This window comes from Zonotrichia albicollis, chromosome Z (genome assembly GCF_047830755.1).
Source record: "Zonotrichia albicollis isolate bZonAlb1 chromosome Z, bZonAlb1.hap1, whole genome shotgun sequence".
NCBI classification, from domain to species: domain Eukaryota; kingdom Metazoa; phylum Chordata; class Aves; order Passeriformes; family Passerellidae; genus Zonotrichia; species Zonotrichia albicollis.
Genome location: NC_133860.1, coordinates 72,834,329 through 72,854,846, shown reverse-complemented (window position 1 = coordinate 72,854,846; position 20,518 = coordinate 72,834,329). Strand labels below are relative to the sequence as shown.

The window sequence follows — 20,518 nt, the reverse complement described above, 5'->3', positions numbered from 1 at the left end:
TTTCTTTTAGAAAGAGCAAAGTGTATGTCAGATAATGACAAAAATACCTATTTTTACCCTCTATTTACAACTTTGTGCCAAGTTCTGAATACGACATACCTAATAGCTTTTTGTACTGGACTTGGAATGATTCCCAAGAAAAGCTGACCTTGCAACAGCAGTGTGTCTCTGCTGACTTCAGTAAAATTATTCCTGGTTCACAGCGACAAGTGAGGTCAAAATCAAGACACCATTATAAGTGAAAAATATGCTACAAGGAATACTCTAAAAACCAACTGTCTCAGCAACAGGTTTGAAGATACTCCAAGGTACTGCAGGCAGGATATCTGAAGCCAGTTTCTGTGACTGGTTCGGGGATCATTAAATTAATTCTTCACTATCATACTCCAGATGAGGTGTCTAAGACAGTACAGGTGTAGAGCTGAAAAACTAGTTTTGTACATAGTTTGTTGCCTCGACTAAGCTAGTTGCATTGAGCTTTGGCTTGGGAGACATGGGCTAGAGGTGAAATATATGGCATTGAACAGAATGAGATTGAAGAATGTTCAAGCTCTCATCAATGAGAGCAGACACACCTAGGAGAGGAAAAACAATCTATTAAAAGCTCACACAGGGGTGTGAGAATCCTAAATTACCTCTGCACCACGTGTGCTGCTAAATTACCTCTACACCGTATCTTGTCAGCTCAGGTGTACCACAACTGATGGCACCCTGGTACTGCCAATCCACGGGCACCTGGAAAACTAGGGCTGAAGCTAAAATTTGTGTTATTCTTCTTACACAAGCACATATTCCCTTTCTGAAGAAGAGCAGACTAGAGCAGGTAAAAAATGTAATTATTAGCTTGCAATTTTGCAGCAGCGCAGATCAGAATAGGATGTATTGTCTCCCACTGTTGGCTCTTCAGTATTCTGATTAGGTCCTATTAAAATACCTACAATGGGAACTCGTGTCACAAAACCAGCGATATCAAGAACTTAGTCACAACATCACAAGTCTGTGTGTCACAGTTTACCTAACAAGTGATTTTAACCACATGAATCCTCACATTTCTGTGCTGAGCAAAAGTCGTTTGCAGATGAGCGTTTCTTTTGTGTTGAGGAAAAAAAATCAGACACTTGGTAAATGGAAATGCTCAGAGCAGATAAAATTTTTTATAAAAAGATGAACAGCAAAATCACTGCAGTGCTGTTTAATACTCTTTTGTAATATGACTACAAAAAGAACATAAACTGAAAATGAGAAAGTCTTAATTGAGAGAAATAAATGCTTCATATATGTTCAACAGAGCATTGTTTTCCAGAGCTTAAAAGGACTGACAGTAATTCTTCCTTGGATAGTCTATCATCTAACTATTAATATCTTAGAATATAATTAAAGATTAAAAAATGCTACTTTATGCTGCATGGTTATAATGACACCATTTCTGGCAAAGGGTGTAATCACAAAATTCCCTATTTTATTAACATATGCGTTTATCTAACAATTTAAAATTAGAATCCAGCACTACATATTGATCTCCTATTAATATCTATGCTCTAATAAAGTGACAGTCTTTCAAAAATGTACCAACAGAGACCTTTATAGTACATGACATGTTTTAAACTTATTTTATTTAATGCCAGAGAGAATTTGCATTTCATATCTCATCCTTTTACGAAGTTGCTGTAAATGACTTAGCTTAGCTCTAAGATTTCAGAATAATTTCATTTCAATTTGATCTTATGTTATTCTTAGGTTTTGCTAAAAAAACTGATACCATGTGGAATAACATGTCAAAAATGTGGGATGTTAAATTCACAATTTGTGAATTTAGTAAAGATGTGAAATAAAGTATATGATGCCTCTTAAAGTCACAGCAAAATGTAAGTGCCACCTAATGACAAAATGTAAAGGAAACTTAATTGTTTACCATCTACTTGAAGTTGGGATTCTGCTGTGATGAGAACATTTTCAAGATATGATATTATACATATTTTCATGGCAGAATCTTTTCAGGATATGCTGGAGCTTCCAAAAATGTTCAAGACGCTTCTAGTACCTTTATTGTTCATGAACCAAACACAAAAGAGGTTTCAAGATTAGGAATGAGTTTTCTCTACTGCAATTCTGAAAAGAACAGTCCTAGAAAACAAAGAAAAAATTAATCATTAGAAAATCCATCCATTAAAACGAATCAACATATATTAAATGCATTTCAAGTTGTTTTCCAGAAAATACTTAATAGAAAAGATTTGTTTTACAGTTGTAATGGTTAAAAAATAGTTACAAATGGTGTTTTGCTTTGGTTTCAAGGAGAAAAGCAACTTTCTGTCAAGTTCATTAGCTGGATAAATTTTCTTTAAAATACTTCCCACTTCACTGGAATACTTGACTCAAATTACTATCAATGCCTTCTGATCAACTAAATTCCAGAACAACAAGCCATCTAGGGCACCAAAAGTTTCTGTAGCATAGTGACAAGCTGGGTTCAAAATTATGGCAGCCCATCAGCCCATGTTAAACCTGCGAGTTTACAACTACTTTAAGATAAATATTGAGATAAAGAGCAACACATTTCTTCTTCAGTGATTAGCATTCCATATATGTTAGGCATTCTCTCCTGAGTATTATATTTTTTAGTATAACATGCTCCAACATCTAACTAAATATGTTTAATTTTCTACTAGCTAAAGGAATATTTGCATATGCTGAACCCCTGATTCTGTTCTTAAATTTGCATAAGCACATTTAGACAAAGCAAATGTTTAAGGAATAGGCAGTACTTCAGCTATAAATTGACAACTTCAAATTCTGCTCTCAATTACAATCAGAGTTAATCTCAGTGTCTGTGCACTTGACAGGAGACACAGTCCCAGTTCTATGTTTCTAAAATTGTTTTTGCAGTAGTGCAACTCACTTCCCAGTGAAGTTGCTTCTTGCTTTTATCAGTATGAGAAAAATCTATTTTGAAAGCATTGCCTTTTTCCAGGCACACCATTTCAATGTAAAAGAGTTAGATTACGTATTTTATTAAACATAATTATACAAAAAAATCACGTGAGACCTGAGACTGCAAGATTCTACAGGTTTTTTTCCACGAACATTTGTTCGTACCTGCTTAGCCAATGCCAACATGCTTTTTCTTTCCTGACAATCAATTCCAGAATATTTTTTAAAAAAACAACAAACAAACAAAAAACCAAAAACCAATACAGTTACCACTGAATTCTGCTGTCTTTTTCAGTGATGGACTAATTCTGTGTCCTTTAAGACATCAAATACTTCATGTCTTCCCATCTCTTTTTTATATACTTTCCCTCAGTCTGGAATCTTTGTCCTACAATTCTGAAAGAAGAAGATGAATATGTCTGTCCTGCACAGGGTAGTCTGTTTACCCAGGAACCTGTGAGATGCCATCAAACTCCACATGAGGGTCTGCAACAAACTTCCAGAGAAAACCAGGTCCAGACCTATGTCCTCTTGGTCACAGATCTCTCATCTCAGGGCATTTTTCTCTATGTCACTCTTTTCCATGTGAAGAATTTATTTTACCTTCTCAGGCTCCTTTTTTTCCTGTAATTGGCTGAATAAAAACTTGAAGTGCTCACAGTTCAACTGTCCTTATGCACAGAAGCCAGCTGTACTCCTGGTGCTGCCTATAGCTACCCTCTGCATTCTAGGCATTATTGAAATTGTATTGTATTTTAAGGGCAGGTAATTGTTTTTATTTTTGCTGCTATTTTTTTTATATGTCTTGTCACATGGGTAGGAAAAGGATGCTGTGTATCAACTAGACCATTTTAATTAAAACTACTTTTTCTTTGTGACTCATTAAGTTGCCGGTATAACAGTAGTCAGCAATGGGTCAGTGAAATCCTCTGTCAGTTGCACTAACAACTTTTTTTTTTTGCTTCTGTGTTTCTGTGCTTTTGCTTCCATGCTATACCTACACCATAAAATGCTCAATACCCTTTGTCCCTGCAAAAAGTTTTTTTTCTCATTTGAGCAATGTGGCACTTTTACTACTGTGCATCAATTTGATAGTGGGTGTACTGAACTAACTACAGAGGGTTGAATATAGCAAAAATACTGGTTTAAGTATTTTACACAGACAGTTTTCTAATTGTACTAATTATCAAGACATTTTGTTCATATTAACATCTATTTTGGTACTATACCAAGTCATTCACATGTTAACAAGTGTGCTCACTTTGTGTACTACTTACTGTTTTTGACTCCTTCTTTTCCTGTTCTCAGAAGTTTCAGGCATCCATACTCAAAACACTCAAAAACCATACTTAAACACTCAAGTAATTAATCGTAGATCACAAAGCAACTGAAGTTGAACAGTACTAATTACAAAAGTAACTATTTATTTTAAATAGTGCATCCAAACTATTCGTCTGACTGTTAGAGATTAGGCAAACAAAAAACAACCCAAAAAATTTCATTTACTTGTGAAGAATTTCAGATATAATGAAGGCCTCCTCAAACAGGATTTGTTTCTTCAAGCATTTGACGTCTGAAAAATACACAAAATAGAGGCTATCTGGAGACCAGCCCTGTAGGAAGAGGTCTGGCGTATTGGGTAGATGGCAATGAGCCAGCAGTGCCCTGGCAGCCAGGAGGGCCCCCATGTCCTGGGGTGCGTCAGGCACAGCATCACAGCCAGGCAAGGGAGGGGATTGTCCTGCTCTGCTCTGGGGCAGCCTCACCTCCAGTGCTGGGGGCAGTTCTGGGTGCCAAAACCTTAGGACATCAAACCATTGTAGTGCATCCAGAGGAGTGCAACCAAGATGGTAGAAGGCCTCAGGGACAGGAGTTAGAAGGAGCAGCTGAGGACACTTGGCTTGTACAACCTGGGGAAGAGAGGGAGCCCATTACAGGCTACATCTTGTTCAAGGGGGAACAGCAGAGGTGGAGACACTGACAGCCTCTTTCTGCTGATCAGAAATAGAAATAACTGGAGGATTTAGAATAAAACTCTTTCAAGAGAAGTCCAGATTAGATATTAGGAAATGGTTTTCCACTGTGAGGTTGGTTGGCCACTGGAAGAGATTCCTATGGAAGTGGTCATGTCAACAAACCTGTCAAAGTTCAAGGAGTGACTGGATAATACCCTTAGTCATATAGTTTGGTTTTAAGTAATCTTGAAAGAAGCAAGGAGCTGGACTAGATGATTCTTGTGGTCCCCTTCTAACTTGAGATACTCTATGGTTCCATGATTTTGTGACTCTAACACTTAAGTTACACCTAAGTGATAAGTCATATTCTTCCATAAGCTCTGCCGCCCTTAGTAATTTAATAGCACATATAACCATACACGTATATGGTGTACATGCTCCCACTTTTGCCTAATTATGGACATGCGAACAACTCCTTGATTTGAATAGGACTACTCACAAATTTAAGCATCTGTTTAAGTACTGCACTTGGGACTGAGCACATAGAAATCAGGATAAAACCCACAGAGTTTTATCATTTAGTCCCTACCAAAGCCAGTAAGATTCTTGCCACTGCCTGTGGTGAGAGCTGGATCAGATTCAAGCCTGGATGAAGTACTCAGCATGAGAAGCCCCGAAATGTGCAAGGGATTTGTAACTAAAAACATATCTGATGGAAAGCAGCATTTTTTGATATATAAGCATGAGATTGTTTGGAATCTGTGACACTGAAAGTCTATTATCTATAGTCATGTATTATCAAAGGGAAAAACTAGCAAGCCTTGTGGGAGTGAGTCCTCTAAGGCTATAGGGAAGAGGAAAAACATCTTCATAAATGAGGCTATGTGTTATGTTTAGCAGTCAACAGTAAGAAAAGAAAGCTTTTCCTTGAATCACACTGCATTAAACACAAGTCTGGGGTGTTTTGTTTAGCTTTCCTTTTCTTCCAGCTGAACAATTTTTGAGCCATCCCTGAATACTTGAAAATACGATGTTCAAGTATTAAATGCGAAGTCATATTTTCCAAGTGTATAACCCTCAGGTAAACGTTAGCAGTCTTTGGAAGACAAAATTATTTTGAAGCCTGCTCCCCAAGAACATATTCATGAACAGATTGGGCACTTCAGTGAGTTTGTTTACTGCATCCTGGTTGTCAGAGATGACCATATTCTTCATATAATGAGTATTATATTATATGTACAATTCTTCATAAAATGAGTCAATCTTGAAAAGAAAAACAAAAACTTGGCTGTATAAGGATTACATAATCAAAACTTTCCTTTGCCTCTTGAAAAACATCTTTTCTTTCTGCATACTTCATCCTTCCTTCTCTCATCTGATCACTTTTTATTCTAAGTTTTATCATCTTGAAGTCCTTCAGGGTAAGTGCAATCCATTACATGAATTATTTTCCTTTAGCTAAATTATCAAACATAAGGAAACATAGAGAAAATCCTGATTCAGGACTAGTTCTAAACAGCAGCAAGGATGCCTGGAGCTGATGTGCATCATTTGAGCTTAGATAGTCCATGCACATGAATGGATATGATACAACAAATTAGCAGCAAAATATGAACTACAGGCCACTGAACATTGTTATTTTTCTATGAAGCAGTTGATTTTCAATACTAGAAATATCTTTGCCCCATTAAAGAATGTTCAACTCAATCAAGGCAGTTCCTCTTACCAGTTTTACATATTATTTTTACACTGGAAAGTTATTTCTAATCCAGTCATAATACACAAATCATTTAGCACCAAAGTGGCCTCAGAAAGGGCCTCAGTGTAAGCAAATTTAGCATGGGAAATTCAAGAAAAGTTCCTGTCATTCATTACAGACCAGGGGTCAGAGGAATGAAAATTTCTTTCATGTAGTTATAGAAGGTATAAATGTTACTCTTTCAATTTTACATGAACAATAATATTTACAGTACAAGTTATTATTACTCCAAATTTCCACTAAGATTTTTCCTTATCAAATTGCTAGGCATGCATAATTACTGAACTACTACATAAAGTGGGGACCCCAGCCTCATCCTAAAAATTCATTGTAGAATATGTTGTCCACAGATTAAATATCAAAACTGGATTAATAACTTAAATACTATTAATTACTAAATGAATAGTAATTTCCCCTCTACCTCCATTTCTTATTTGTGGATATAGCTAAATTATTTGTTTTATTAAAATAAAAAACAAACAACTATTTTTTTTAATGCTGATTTTTCTACTCTGGTAGATCTAGGAACATAACAAAAATAACTTAGAACTAGAAACTTTTAAAAATAACGGTTTTATTTTTTTTTTTTCTTTCCTGAGATGCAAGTCCTGGGGAAATCTTGCATAAGCTGAGCCATGTCGTAGCACATCAGTGAATTTTAAGGCTGGACATGCTTGTGAATAAGCTCATTCCCAGGTGGTAGGGCCTAAGCAGAAGCACAGACTAAGGAAAAATCTTGTTCTAAGCAGTGGAAATGCACAAACTCTTGTACTGTGACTTGTCGCTGTTGTTCAGGTTGCTACTGACTTTCATAGTTGGAAGTGCTATACCACAGAAAACATCCTTCTCTTACTAAGAACTCAAAGCAACTACGTCTTTTGCTGACTGTATAATAACAGTATATATTCTTCAATTGCTTATGAAAGTGTAATAGTGCATGCTGTATGCCTTCTTCAATAAGGTGAACTTTCAAATCAGAATTTATATTAAATATTTGTATTAGAAAATTATTATTTTTCTAGCACTGCTTACTAAACTTTACTAATGAGCCATACAAAAAACATTTTGCAGCCCAGCCTCGCCCATGCTGTGGCAATACCGTGTGGTCAAAGTTTGCATAGTTTCTGGGGGATAGCAGGTTGTCATTTTCTTCCCTGTTTCTATCTCCTGTATTCATGCAGGGTTCCCCGAATGGAGACGCTGTAGCACGGTCCAGCAGAGAATCTTCAACTAGAGGTGGTCTGGCAATGGTGCCTAGGTATGTGATGTCTGCACAGCTTGCCCTGCAGCTGTGAAGTTGTGTCCTAAAAGCTGTTTTGTGAGGAAGAAAATCCTGCCTCTCACCTTGCTGCTGACATGGAGTGAAACAGGAAAGATTACATGAAGAAAGCCTGTGGGTGACATTCTCCTCCAGCACTCACTTGAGATGGGGGGAGCTCAGGTGTTTTGGGGCAATATGACTAAGCAGAAGTAATACACATGAATGAAATTTAAATCCCAGAGGGAGCTTTTTCAGGATTTTGGTGCCAGTTTTGTGGTAATTTTGTGCCAGCTGGACTTTTAGATTTTCTCTACAAATACACAAGTACTAGTGTTAAATCCCCACAATGAAATGTAGCATCTCACAAAGCTTTTGGGAAGTTTGCCAAGCAACCTCTGTGGGATTATTCTTAAACAAGTATGGCTCTATGTCTTACTAAAAAGGGCACACTTAATTCAAATTAACTTTCCTTATATCAAACAGATTTCAGTATGCTGAAATCCAGAATGTTTTTAATGATACCAACTTGTTTTCTGATGCCAGTATTTTATAACAGTTCAGATATTTATTTGAGGGAAAAAAAGCTTTGCAATTCATACAGATTGAGAGAGCCGAAGCAGTGAGATACATCACGTATTCAAAGAATGTAGCCTTAGTCCACTTGGTTTGCAGTCAGGATTAGTTTTAACCTCTGCAACATTCAAATTCGAAACATATGAGCAATTTTGTCCTACAAAGTTATCCTGTTCTGAAAAAAGCCTAATTCAGCATTTTGGTTTTGAACCATTACCATCTGCTTCTTTTACTTTGAGTTTTTCAAAGTACTTTACAGAGTTTTTCTAGCAAAATCATATTTGATTTGATATCATAAAACTAATGTTATTCTTTGCATCTAAAAGATCACAAATACTGTTTCCACTATGGCCACCCTTTTCTTTCATGAGCTGCATGTGCCCTAGGAAATATTCTTGTTTATAATTAATTAAAAAATGGGTGGCTTGTTTTTAAAGATGTATTCCCCTTGTAATGTGGCTTTCATGAACTGCACCTGCTCCAGCTGTAGAATCATTGATCAATCATGTGCGCAGAGACACAACACTTTCCACAAAAAGTGCATTAAAAGGTAAAGCAATCAGACAGTTTCCTTTTGAAAACATGACCTGTGCTTCTGGATTTGCTCATGAATACCTCAGGTGGTGTTGTACAAGCAAACTCACAAATAAATTGGCTTTTACTCTGTTTAGCCCAGGCAATAATTCCTTTTCAGGGTGCTTCATTTTCATTTAGTCTCTGGTTCAATTCTGTGCTGACAGTTTGCATTAATGTAGCAATGTGTTAATTGAACATAAACCACAATACAAATGCAACATCTCTGTCCTGAAATTAATAACCATGATTTGTAAACCATATCATGTATTTTATTGTAGAAATAATTTACTGATGGGGCATTTTATGCTTAGCAGTGATTAAGAAACTGTGCAATTTACAACAGAATCAAATAAAAGCCGTGTAAAATGGGTAATAAAATCTGTGTAGATGTATATAAATTTGTTGATATGAAACACAAATTAAAAATTTAAATGCTTCTGTAATATAAGGCAAAGTAGGAGAGGCTTTTTCTTATTATTATTCCTCAAACTGATATGCAACCCAATAAAAGATCCAAATTTACAGGAGGATTTGCTTTATATAAAAACAAACCCTTTCAGTAGATGGAAGCATCTGTTTCAGCCATTAATAACACGTGTAATGTATATGGTGCTTTGAACTGAACGTTTCCATTATAAGTGAAAGCCCATTTGCAGCGACAGCAGCGGTGCTGGCTGTGATCAGTCATAGTGTCACCCGAGCATGCCATAGCTGCTGCCGAGCAGGAGCTTGGGCATGTGCTTCACCAGGGCTCTCTAATGTCACCCTCAAGCAGCAGGGGGGAACGTTCAGTGCACCTTGACACCATTAGTGCGGAGAGTGGCATAGGTTCCTATGATTTGCTTGGCAAGTACACTAAGTGCCAGTACATGTTTCTGAAAGTTAAGTAGCCACACTGATACTTATTCTTGGTTTATGATTTATTAGCACTTCTCTCGTGTTCTCTCTCCTGATAACAGCAGAATGGAATCCTTTCCTCATTCTTTCCCAGTTCTTTCTTCTTTTTATAGGTTTGAGGAAAAGCTACTTATAAACAGAGGTTTAGGATGAAGTCTTTAAGTTTTTAAAATGAATGAAGGAAAGCCCGCACCTGCATTATTGACCTTAAATACTGTTAGCTAATGTAGCGCAAAGGCATTCAGCAGATTTTTCACACCAACGTTTTCTGGGCAGCATTCCAAAACATAGCAGGAGTTTAAAATGACCCCAAGTTTGTGAATGTGAATGGAGCCATTATAGGGTAATCGTCTTTCCCAAGCTTTAAGTTACATTTACCAGCTTAGACTGAACTAAGGATTTTTTTCTAAATTAGAAGCTTTAACTCCTTATAAAGTTAATTCTTCTACAGGTTTGGTTTGTTGTTTTTTGGGGGGTTGGGTTTTTTTCAGTAATGCACAATGAAACCATTCCTAGTTTGTCTATGCAACAAAAGTCTGCAATGGCTTGACAGATGGAAATATTATAGTGCTCTCTTTGACGAAAATTAAGAGATCATTTTAGTGCTCAGGCTTTCAGTATCACATATACACTCCTTACATATAAATTTGGTGTGTGGCTTTGCTAATACCCTGCAGTGCATAATCAAAAAACATGTTGACTGTGGGGAACTAACACACTTAGCGGTGGAACAACAAAATTTAATGGCGAAGGTCTCTATAAAATAATCATTTGAACTATTGTCTGGAACCTGTAAAGAGTAAAAAACACCTGGGTTGATGCTGTGTGTTCTTTAAAAGCGCTAGCTGCGTGAACTCTATAAATAGGGGGGTTCCCTGTTCAGCATGATTCACATGGCATATCTGCCTCCCTAATTTCGTATTTTGGAGTAGTGCTGAATCCAAGCTCTGCAGCTGGTAAGCTCCCGGGACCCCATAGAGTCACATTGGAAGCCTGTCAGCCTAATTTCACAGAAATCATTTTATTTCTGTGAAATGTATTAGTATGATCAGTTCAGTAGCTATCATGAGAACACAGTCCCACAGAATGGCTGTTCTGCTCCACAGTGCACACTGAGTCGTTTAAGCAAATTTTTTTTTAAAAAGTTTCTTTCTTAGAGTTAAATACTTTTTTTTTTACCGTATTAGGACATTTTCTTGTGGAGAAAGAGGATATCCCTTTTTGGGGTGGTGAAAGCCATTTTTAAACATCCACATGAAAAAGTCATAATAAACTTCTGAAAACTGGCATGTATGAGCAGTAAGACCAGAGGAGATTCTCCTCCTTATCTAAATCATGTCTAAGTTAAATTAGTATCTTTCATACAGTGAAAAAAACAGTAAGTTTTTGTAGTTCAGGCTATTCATGTTTTATTGAAAAAAATACATTGCCTATGGGAATAAAATAATATTTTTAAGCTTGGTAAGTTTGCTTACTTTTCCTACTTGTAGCTCAAATCAGAAACTAGAATTAGTTGGGTTACTAAAACGACTACATTTGTCCTGAAGCCATGACTGAGTTTGGTAACCCAGTGAGAAGGGTGCTTCTGTCACAAATATGTAGGAGGCCCTCAGTCTGTCAAGCAATTAAGTGGACCTGAATAATCCTATGTAATTAAGCTTCTTACTGCATAATTATCTTTATTTTAAATGTGTCTTTTGATGAAACATCTGTTCCCTGCTCTAGATTTGAAAAGATATACCCATGCACAGGATGAAAATGGTGCTCGTGAGGCCATCACACATGGCGCTGCTGCTCAGTTCCTTGGCGACAAACGTTGTAATTTGCTCCGTCTTTGCATGCAAAAGGCAGGTGCTCCTGCATCCACGGCCTGCCTGGCCTGACCTCCACGCTCGCTCGCTGCAGCTGCCTTTCACATTGTTACCCAGAGGAATAATTGTGTCTGAAAGCCCGGCTGAGGAGCATCACGCAATGAGGTGGGGAAGGGACGCTCCCAGTGTAAGCACTGTCAGAGCTCTCTGAGGTGGCCCTGACAACCCGCTAGGCAGTAAGGTATTAAAAAAAAGGCAAAAGCAACAACAAAAATATCATCCCTTATAATCGATTTTCTTTTCTTTTCTTTTTTTTTTTCCTCTCTGACATCACATACTGCTTGGGTGCTGCTACAAAGAAGAGAAGGCTGTTGAATTTCTGTTAAATGTATTATCATTTCACAGATATTTTCAATTTGCAGATGGTATACCTTCTTTTACAAACCAAAATCTCTACTAAATAGAAGTATCTTATCTTACTGGTTTTTAAAGCAGAGAGAATTTCTACTAAATGAAGGAATTCTTTTCCCCTTTGTCTTATATAGTGCATTTGCTACTGACTGTGGTAGCAATGTATAATACATGTGCTACTAACTTTTACAGTTAGTTTCTATTTCTTTTCAACAGAATCACATGGAATGCTAGTGAATTGTGCTTGACAACTCTAACGACCATGGTGGAAGTTTCTATTTACTCCCTTTGACTCTGGGATGCTAAGGAATGCATTCTTAGGCATCTCAGAACTACGAATAGCCTCAGGTACGATTTCTGCAGACCACCAGCCACAAAAATGCCTGGGTCTCACTAATTATCCTCTCTTCTTCATGTGATATTTTTATCTGTATCTATAGGAGGAGATCATGCACATCACTAGAGAGGCCTATTTTGCAGTCTCATGGGGTCCATGTTCAAGAGGGGAACTTACCACTTTCTGGTTGAACAGACAGTGCAGGTATGCTAGCACAACATGGTTCGCAGTCAGATTCAAGGTTTTTAAATTTGGCCCTCTCTAGTAAAAATTACTAAAGGCACAGCTGCTAACTTCTGTAGGAGATGGGCTAGATATTTATTTTTCAGTACTACTGTAGTACATGCTTTTATACTGAGTTGGGGCGTGGATACTGTCAGAGAGCAGCTGAGCACTGTGCTTGCAGCTGTAGGTGATGGCAGAATCATAAATATATATGGTTGCTCCTGGATTCTCACTTACCTGCTCTGCTACCACACAAACCTTTTTTTTAATTATCCAATTAAATTGCAAAATAAACTACACTACTGAAACCCCAGTTTGATGGCTCTTTTTTGATAATACCTGACAAATAGTTGAGAGAGATTAAACTTGCATGACTTTTGCTGGTGAGCACATCTGAATGAGCTGCTGAAAATAGCCTGGGGAGGTATGTAAACAGGCTGACATTCCCCTGTATTCAGAGTTCCCAGGCACAGCCTTGGCTAAATTTTGAAAATGTTCTGGAGGGAAGGAATTCTAAGCAGCATCCTGTCAGCAGTCCTAATTACTGCCATGTACCTGGTTTTCAAAACATTGATCCACTCTGCTGTAGGTACTCTGTGGCAAATCATTTGGCCTGAGTTGTCAGAATTCCTGGACCTTAATTTTTCATGACGATGCTTGCTAACACCTCCTTGTACTACTTTATGCCTAGCATTTAAGGCAGGGTGACAGTGGTATTATCCAAGAGAAACTGAAGTCTGGAGGCACTCTTGGAGAGGACAGGGTGGGATGATCAACTGTGTGTAAGAGTCTCAGGTCCCTGACACAATGAGGAGCTGTCTGGCCCACACCACACTCAGCCATTGCTGATCATCATACCTTGGCCCTTGCACCTAAGAACCTGTCATAAATCAGTGGGAGCAAGACATGCTGTCTCCTTGCTCCCTTACATTTTTGTTCTGACACTCAAGGAGTGCCATCATATTCAGGCATGCAAACTGCAGTAATTTCCTGAGAGCTCCATTTTACCTGAAAAACCAACATGTCATGCTGATGTGATTGAAACCATAATTATGGCAATGGCAACGTATCACATTGTCCTGTATTCCCTACTTTGACCGTGTCACCTACTGTCACCATATATGTCTGTGTGTTGCATTATCCCTTTAAAATTGCCTTTCCAGATAGATTTGCTTCTGTTTTTTTCATAAGGTACAATCACAAGGTCCTTCTTTGAAACTGGTAATAGTTATGGGGCAAAATATTTGAAAATGCCCCTGAAGAATTTTCAGAAACTAAAGAAAATTGAGAAATAGGTCAACAGGAATCTCACAAAATTGAACAAGGACAGAGAGGAACATCTGCCATGGAAAGGAATGCATCTTGCAGAGAGAGATATTAGGGACTGCCTGGCTGAGCATTGTCCTGGGGCTCTGGCTGCAGCAAGTGGAGCATGAGCCAGCAATGTGCTGGTCAGACACAGCCACATGTTCAACAGCAACATGGCCAGTCAATCACTAGATGGAATTCCCCTTCTGCCCAGAATTTTTTGACCACATCCATATACTGCATTCAGTTTTGGATTTCCCAATGCGAGAAATAAATCAGATTGAATTTAGATGGCCAGGGATATGGCTGGACTTAGGGCACTTTCCCCATGAGGAGAGGCTGGAGGACTGGGCCCGGTTCAGCTTAGAGAGGGGGCAGTTCCAGGGCTCTCAAAGCAGACCCCACTGCCTATAAGGGGTTGTTGTACCTGGACCCTGGCTTTTCTAAGCAGGCCACAGAGGGAGGGTGAGGGACACAACACCTCCCTGGGTGTTGTGGGACTGGCCATAAGGAAACCTTTCCCCAAAATACAGATGAATAGTGAACTCTTTCCCTGAAGGGCTTGGTTTGACTCCTTGGCTGAAGCTGCTGAGGAATATATTAGACCAGAAACCTCCTGAACTCCCTCCTGACCTGTCTGCTTGCGTCTTGTGCTTTCCCTTGGATGCAAGAGACCTTAATCTGTTGTTGGGTTAAAAATATATTTTCACTGTTAAACAATGGGATTTTCTACTCAGCTGGTCTTCATTTGGAGGCGGGGATGCTCATGTGGTCCTGTATCATAATGTGCTTCTGCTCTAAAGATTTCTCCTTTTTTTAATTTATACTTTCCAAGCCTTTTTCTGTTCAGACTGTTTTCCAAATGATTGTGGCTGCATGGTTCTTTTATTTCTGGTAATGGGTTAGGGAGACTTTAACCCATGTTCATAGCTTTTTCTTTAGAATGGTGCCATTTATAGCAGTAGATTGTAACAAGGCTGAGGACCAGACCTGATTTTACAGGTTTGTTTTTTATCCATCATTGTAAGAATATCCCTAAAGTTAGACAAATTATAAAGCTGTTGAAAATTTGAATTTGGAACAGAAGTTATTTTACACATGAGCCACCATAATGGAACTTCAGTACCCAATGATGAGCACTGTGTCCCTCCCACTGTCATACTGCTAGTTTGGCCCTCCTCTGTACTATTTGACAGAGGCTGATCCCAGGCCAGATGAAGGAGAAAAAAGCCTGAGTAGAAAACAAGTAAGTTAAGGAGCCAGAGAGGAAGAAATAAAAAGTAGAATTTGACCATGAGTTTGGTAGGAAAGAACTGATAATGTCAGAATACTTGAAACATGATCATGAAGAAGTAAAACTAAATAAATTGTCACAAGGGAGAAAGAAGGGAGGAACTAAGAATTAAGGTCTCCCCAAAATGCAAAGTTTTCTTTTTTTGTGGTGGAATATTTAGCATTAGGCATGTTGAGTAATTTTGCATTTTTCTGGCTTTTACCTACACATACAGGTTGATTTCTTAGTCTTTTCCAAGATGAAGTTCCATTGAGGTCAAAAGGGATACAGGAAATGTAGGTCTTGCTATTTTAAATTGCAACTGGGGGCAAATACACTTTCTATGAGTAGCAAAGATATAGCAGAATATTGAAATTACAGCAACAGAGCTCTGAATATGTTGAATTCTTGCAGAGTTTTTAATATAATTTCCACTTGTCAACATCTATTTCAGATGGTTTTATTGCTAAAGACAGTTAGCAATTTAGATAAAATGTATTTTATGAATACTATCTATCCACAGTCTTCTCTGTGAAATACTTAAATGCATAGAAAATTTTCCTTTTAAAGACTTTGAATACTGACATGAGAATTGCTTTACTTTACAATAAAATGTGCAAACTGCATTCCCATTTTGTGTGCTCTGTATGCAAATTGGCTTGATTGAACTTATTTGAATGGCTTATATGCTGGATGGGAGTGTAATGGGTAATAAGCTTTTTTAATGTTCTTTTATGTTGTTTTTTGGGGTTTTTTTCCCCCCAAAATGTGTTCCAATGAAAACTCCCTTTTACATATTTAAAAAGCCCTCCCAGGGCATTTCATTATCAAAGAGCAAAGATGGAATTTTCAAAAGAAAAACACCTGCATAGAAACTGCTCCATCATTCCCTCTGTCTTAATTCTGTTCCTGAATCCCCCTACAGATCAGTTCTAGCTCTGTTTCTCTTTCCAGCTTCCTATACTTGCAGGCTGCGCATCATCCAGTATTTGTGAGACATCTTCTTCTGCAGAACATCCCGTGTGAGGGAAGAGTGCTTTCACTGAACTAATAAGGCAAAAAAACCTTTCTTGTTTACACTGATAAGGATATGAAGACACTCTGTAGAGGTCCACCACTGTGGTACTATGAGAAAGGGGTGAGGTCTCTGGGAGCAAAAAGTAGCTATTTTAAACAATTTTTTAAGTGATTAGGAAAAAAATCTCTTATGACTTTCAATAAGACCTTTTCAGTGTTCACACAGCCATTGCAGGATCTGATTTTTGGGAGTTTATGGAGCTTATATGGAGTGCCATTCCACACTTTATTTAGCAGGTTTGTGGGCAAATGCTTCTTCAGAGAAAAAGGAAAAGACTGTTGTCTATGTGATAGAAATTGGGTGGAGAGAACGTGTTTCAGCAGGCTGTACCTTACAGGAGTTTCAGGTCAGAATGCTGGTCACAGCTGGAAAGGCAGGTTAGGACCTTGCCCATCTTTGGGGAATTCCTCTAGCACTGTAAACCTGACACTCAGTAACTTAACTGTGTATAGATGCATTTGCTAAGCGTGGTGTTCTCTGCTCAACAGCTGGAGCTGACACTCAGTGCTGGACCTGAGCCAGTGTTCTGTCTCCACCAGTGGTCAGCCCTCAGCCAGAATGGAATCTACTCTTTCTAAAGCTACAGAGAAAAATTACCCAAAGACACTCAAGTTTTTCAAGAAGAATAAGAAAACAAACAGAAAACTGTCACTGCATTCTTCTCTTCTTGGGTATTTTTAATGGAAATAGCTGCTTGTCCTGGGGTGACGTTATGATGCTTGTATATCCCCATTCATCTGTTCTGTGCCTTTAAGACCGGCACTGAAGAGTGGAAGTTTTGTTTGGGTTTCTCTTATCAGGACACAGAGACAAGCAGTACACAGAGAGCTGTTTCTTTTTACTTCCAGCTTTGGGCTTGCTGCTTTTGCTTGCTGCTTTTGCTTGCTCTCTTTTTCTGCTCTTGCTTCTGCTCTGCTTTCTGCCTCTGCTTATTAGCTAGTTCTAGCTAAACAGTCCACATTGCTTCCTGGACTGTTTCTCCTCTCCTGTTCCTGTGACCATCTCGAACCTGCTCCGGACTGGGACCCGGGAACACCAAGGGTTCGGCTGCAGCGGCTGGCCCAGCGCCGGAGGGACTGAGAACAGAGCAACCACCCCCGAAAGAGACTTTCTGATTTTGCCATCTTTCTCAGAGCGGTGTCATCGGGTATTGTTCATTTTGTGTGCTGGGGGGTGCGGGGTCAGTCAAATAAACAGGTTCTTTCCACCTCTCTCCGAGGAATTTTTTCCCGAACCGGTTGGGGGGAGGGGCCGTGTGGGTTTCGCTTTCTGGAGGGGCCCTCCTTTGCAGATTCTTTAACAAATTTGCCCTAAACCAGTACACTGCTTCATTACTATTTCTCACTTATTAACTCAAATCTCTGGAAAGCTTTTTGCCTACCAGTTTTTTCATGCAAGGTTTCTGGCACTGGACAATCGAGTGGAGTCTCCACACAGAGACTGGAAATGGGAGAGGGATTTGGAGCAAGCAGATAATCCACAAAGGAGGAAGGAGTAGAGCCGAGGAACTGATGATGCACCGAGGATGGGGAGCTGTTTGAATGGATCATGTTGGCGTGGCAAGTAGAGAATTAGTAGCAGGAAAGATGTGCTGATACAAACTGAACAGCATTGAGGAACCTTTCTCATTTCCCTTTATGCTTTTACTGCCAACATTGTCAAAGGGTCTTAAATTGTGTATGAAAAGCTTGATTACCATCCACTAACATTTTATGAAGAAGGGATATTTTGTAAATATAAATCTGACTTTGAGATTTTGTAGTGAAAAAGGGATCCTAAAGCCACTTGTGCCCAAACCCCTCCACAAAAGCTTCTGAAAGGGAATGTGCAGGGTCTACCTCCCTGCCTTTCAGACTCTTTTTATTCTAGGGATGATGGGATAAAAGAGCAAGAGAAGAATGAGGAAGTTTCTATAACACATTAGGATAGTAATATTGCAGACTCTGTCTCTCAAACAAGAGTTTTGTGCTAAAAAATACGTGTAAGAGATCTCAATATAGAAAATGAAAAATCCTTTTTTGGTGTTTCAGAGTGAAACTGCTTTGTTACTCAGTGTGAACTTTAAATTCCTTTGCAGTTGGGTGTCCTTGGCATATATTTGATGTCTTCTTTTGCTTAATACATTCCTTTGAATAGCCTCTGAATTCTAGATAAACTTTTCTCATCTAAAAATCATATTATAGTTTGTGTGAATATTCTAATTTTCTTCTTCTTTCTGCATGTTAGTATTAAAGCCTCATAATTACACAGAAATCTTTAAAAACCCTCTGTGGTATGCATTTATCAATCCATTTGCATATTTGATATAGCATCTTAAAAAGTGTAATTTCAGGACCATAAAAAAAACTTGTAGGAACAAGAGAAAAGGAACAAGGTAGCATGAAAATCTTGATCTTGCTGCAGACTGTTGTTTGAATGAAAAAAAGCAACAACAACAAAAAGGTGCGTTTTAAAATCAATTGCAAACTGAACTTTTTCTTAGTCATGATTTCTAGCTTTCCACTGGATTGATGGCACCTTTGTTGGTTTTGATCCCTTGAATTTGAGAGCCCTTGTGTGTGCCACAGGATATGTTTGGCCTTCTTGTTGATTTTAGTGTTTTGTGGGTTTTTATTCCACTTCTAAAAAGAGTAATTGAGATTTTGGAATAAAGAAGAAAGTTGACCAATTTCTTTGGTGCTCGGATCACTTGTAATCTAGGGAATGAACATTGGATTACAGATGGTTTAGCATTATTAAGTGGTAAAGGCACAGGAAACCACTTTTATGTTTCAAGGCCCTTGTTCTTACCTCAGTTCAGCAAAGAGAAAAAAAGTAAAGATAATATCAATTTTAAAAAATTGCTGAAAACATTATCTTATTTACATAGCACATTGTGGTAAAAAGAGTGTATCTCTGTTAGCCAAAAATTACATAACTAGATATGAAAAAACCTCAGATATTTAAAAATTAAAAGGTTGTTCTTCTGGGCAATGTTAGTTATTGTTCTGCACTCAGAAAAATATTGTTCATATTAGAACAATCTGAAGTATACATCAGCCATCTAGTTGGCAGGAAATTATTGCAATGGCTTCTGCTCTAGCTGTGTTTTTCTAGTTTATATTATCCTTAGGTTTCCTCTATTTCTCGATAGACAATTGTACCTAAACTTATAAATGAATTATTGATTACTGTCCCCAAGCCCTGGTTAATATTTTTGTTCACTGTTCTGCTCATGATGCCTAAATTAGAATGACCATTCTCTGAGATCCTGATGTTATGAGGTAGTTTACTAATACTAATCCATGACCTTTCAATAAATTATTTCTAAGCTATCTGTTGTCCTTTGCTAACTCGGGGGCTGCTTTTGTCTTTGAGTTGGCAATATCTAGAGACAAATGCAAAACCTCTTCCTAAAAGCTCTTTGGGGATTTCCTTTGATTCAATTTCCTTTAACAACATGTAAGGGAATTGCCTGAGAGCACCATCCTTCACTAATACCTCTTAGGATTAGTTTAGTCACCTCTGCTGTCAGAGCTACCTCAGCAAGCAATGTAAACAGTATTGCAAGTACTGGGTAGTAGTGACTGGTGGACAAATAGACAAATCCAAAATTTAAAGCATTATTAGTCACATTCTAGGTCTGTGCAGTGCTGTAAAAGAGTTAGAAAGCAGGCTTTCTCTCCCTGGGCAGTACTGAGGCATTGGTATACTCTGTGAAAGAACCAAATCCTCCTGAAAGCAAAGCATTCATTTAGACTGTCCTTTTCCAATTCTGTATGCAATCCACCCTGTAAGAACTGCACCCACTGAAGAGGGAAAAATGCCAAGCAGGATTTTCTAGAAAAATTCTCCCAAGTGTTTTCATCAGCATACCTATCTTTACTTCATAATTGTTTCCAAAAATAATATTGGGTAATATTGTTTCCTTAAAAAAAAAAAAAGGCAAACCCACCCTTTTTAAAAAACACTTTAAATGCTGTCCTCACCAATAATCTATATGCTGCATGTACCATACATGCAACCTCTCTAGTTAGGATGTCCTGCAATATCCTGAGTGCTGAGTGTTCACACTGGGGTCTAACACAAATCTCTCTCCTCTCCTCTCCTCTCCTCTCCTCTCCTCTCCTCTCCTCTCCTCTCC

At 38.3% G+C, this 20,518-nt stretch overlaps 1 long non-coding RNA gene across 1 annotated transcript in view; it reads right to left on the bottom strand.

Annotated features, from left to right (window-relative positions):
• Positions 1–492: 492 nt before the first annotated feature.
• The window catches only part of LOC141727216 (uncharacterized), a 25,968-nt gene continuing 5,942 nt past the window's right edge, over positions 493–20,518 (bottom strand). The window contains exon 4 of the long non-coding RNA XR_012578262.1: positions 493–2,124. This is a non-coding gene — a long non-coding RNA (uncharacterized LOC141727216). The remainder of the gene's footprint in view (positions 2,125–20,518) is intronic.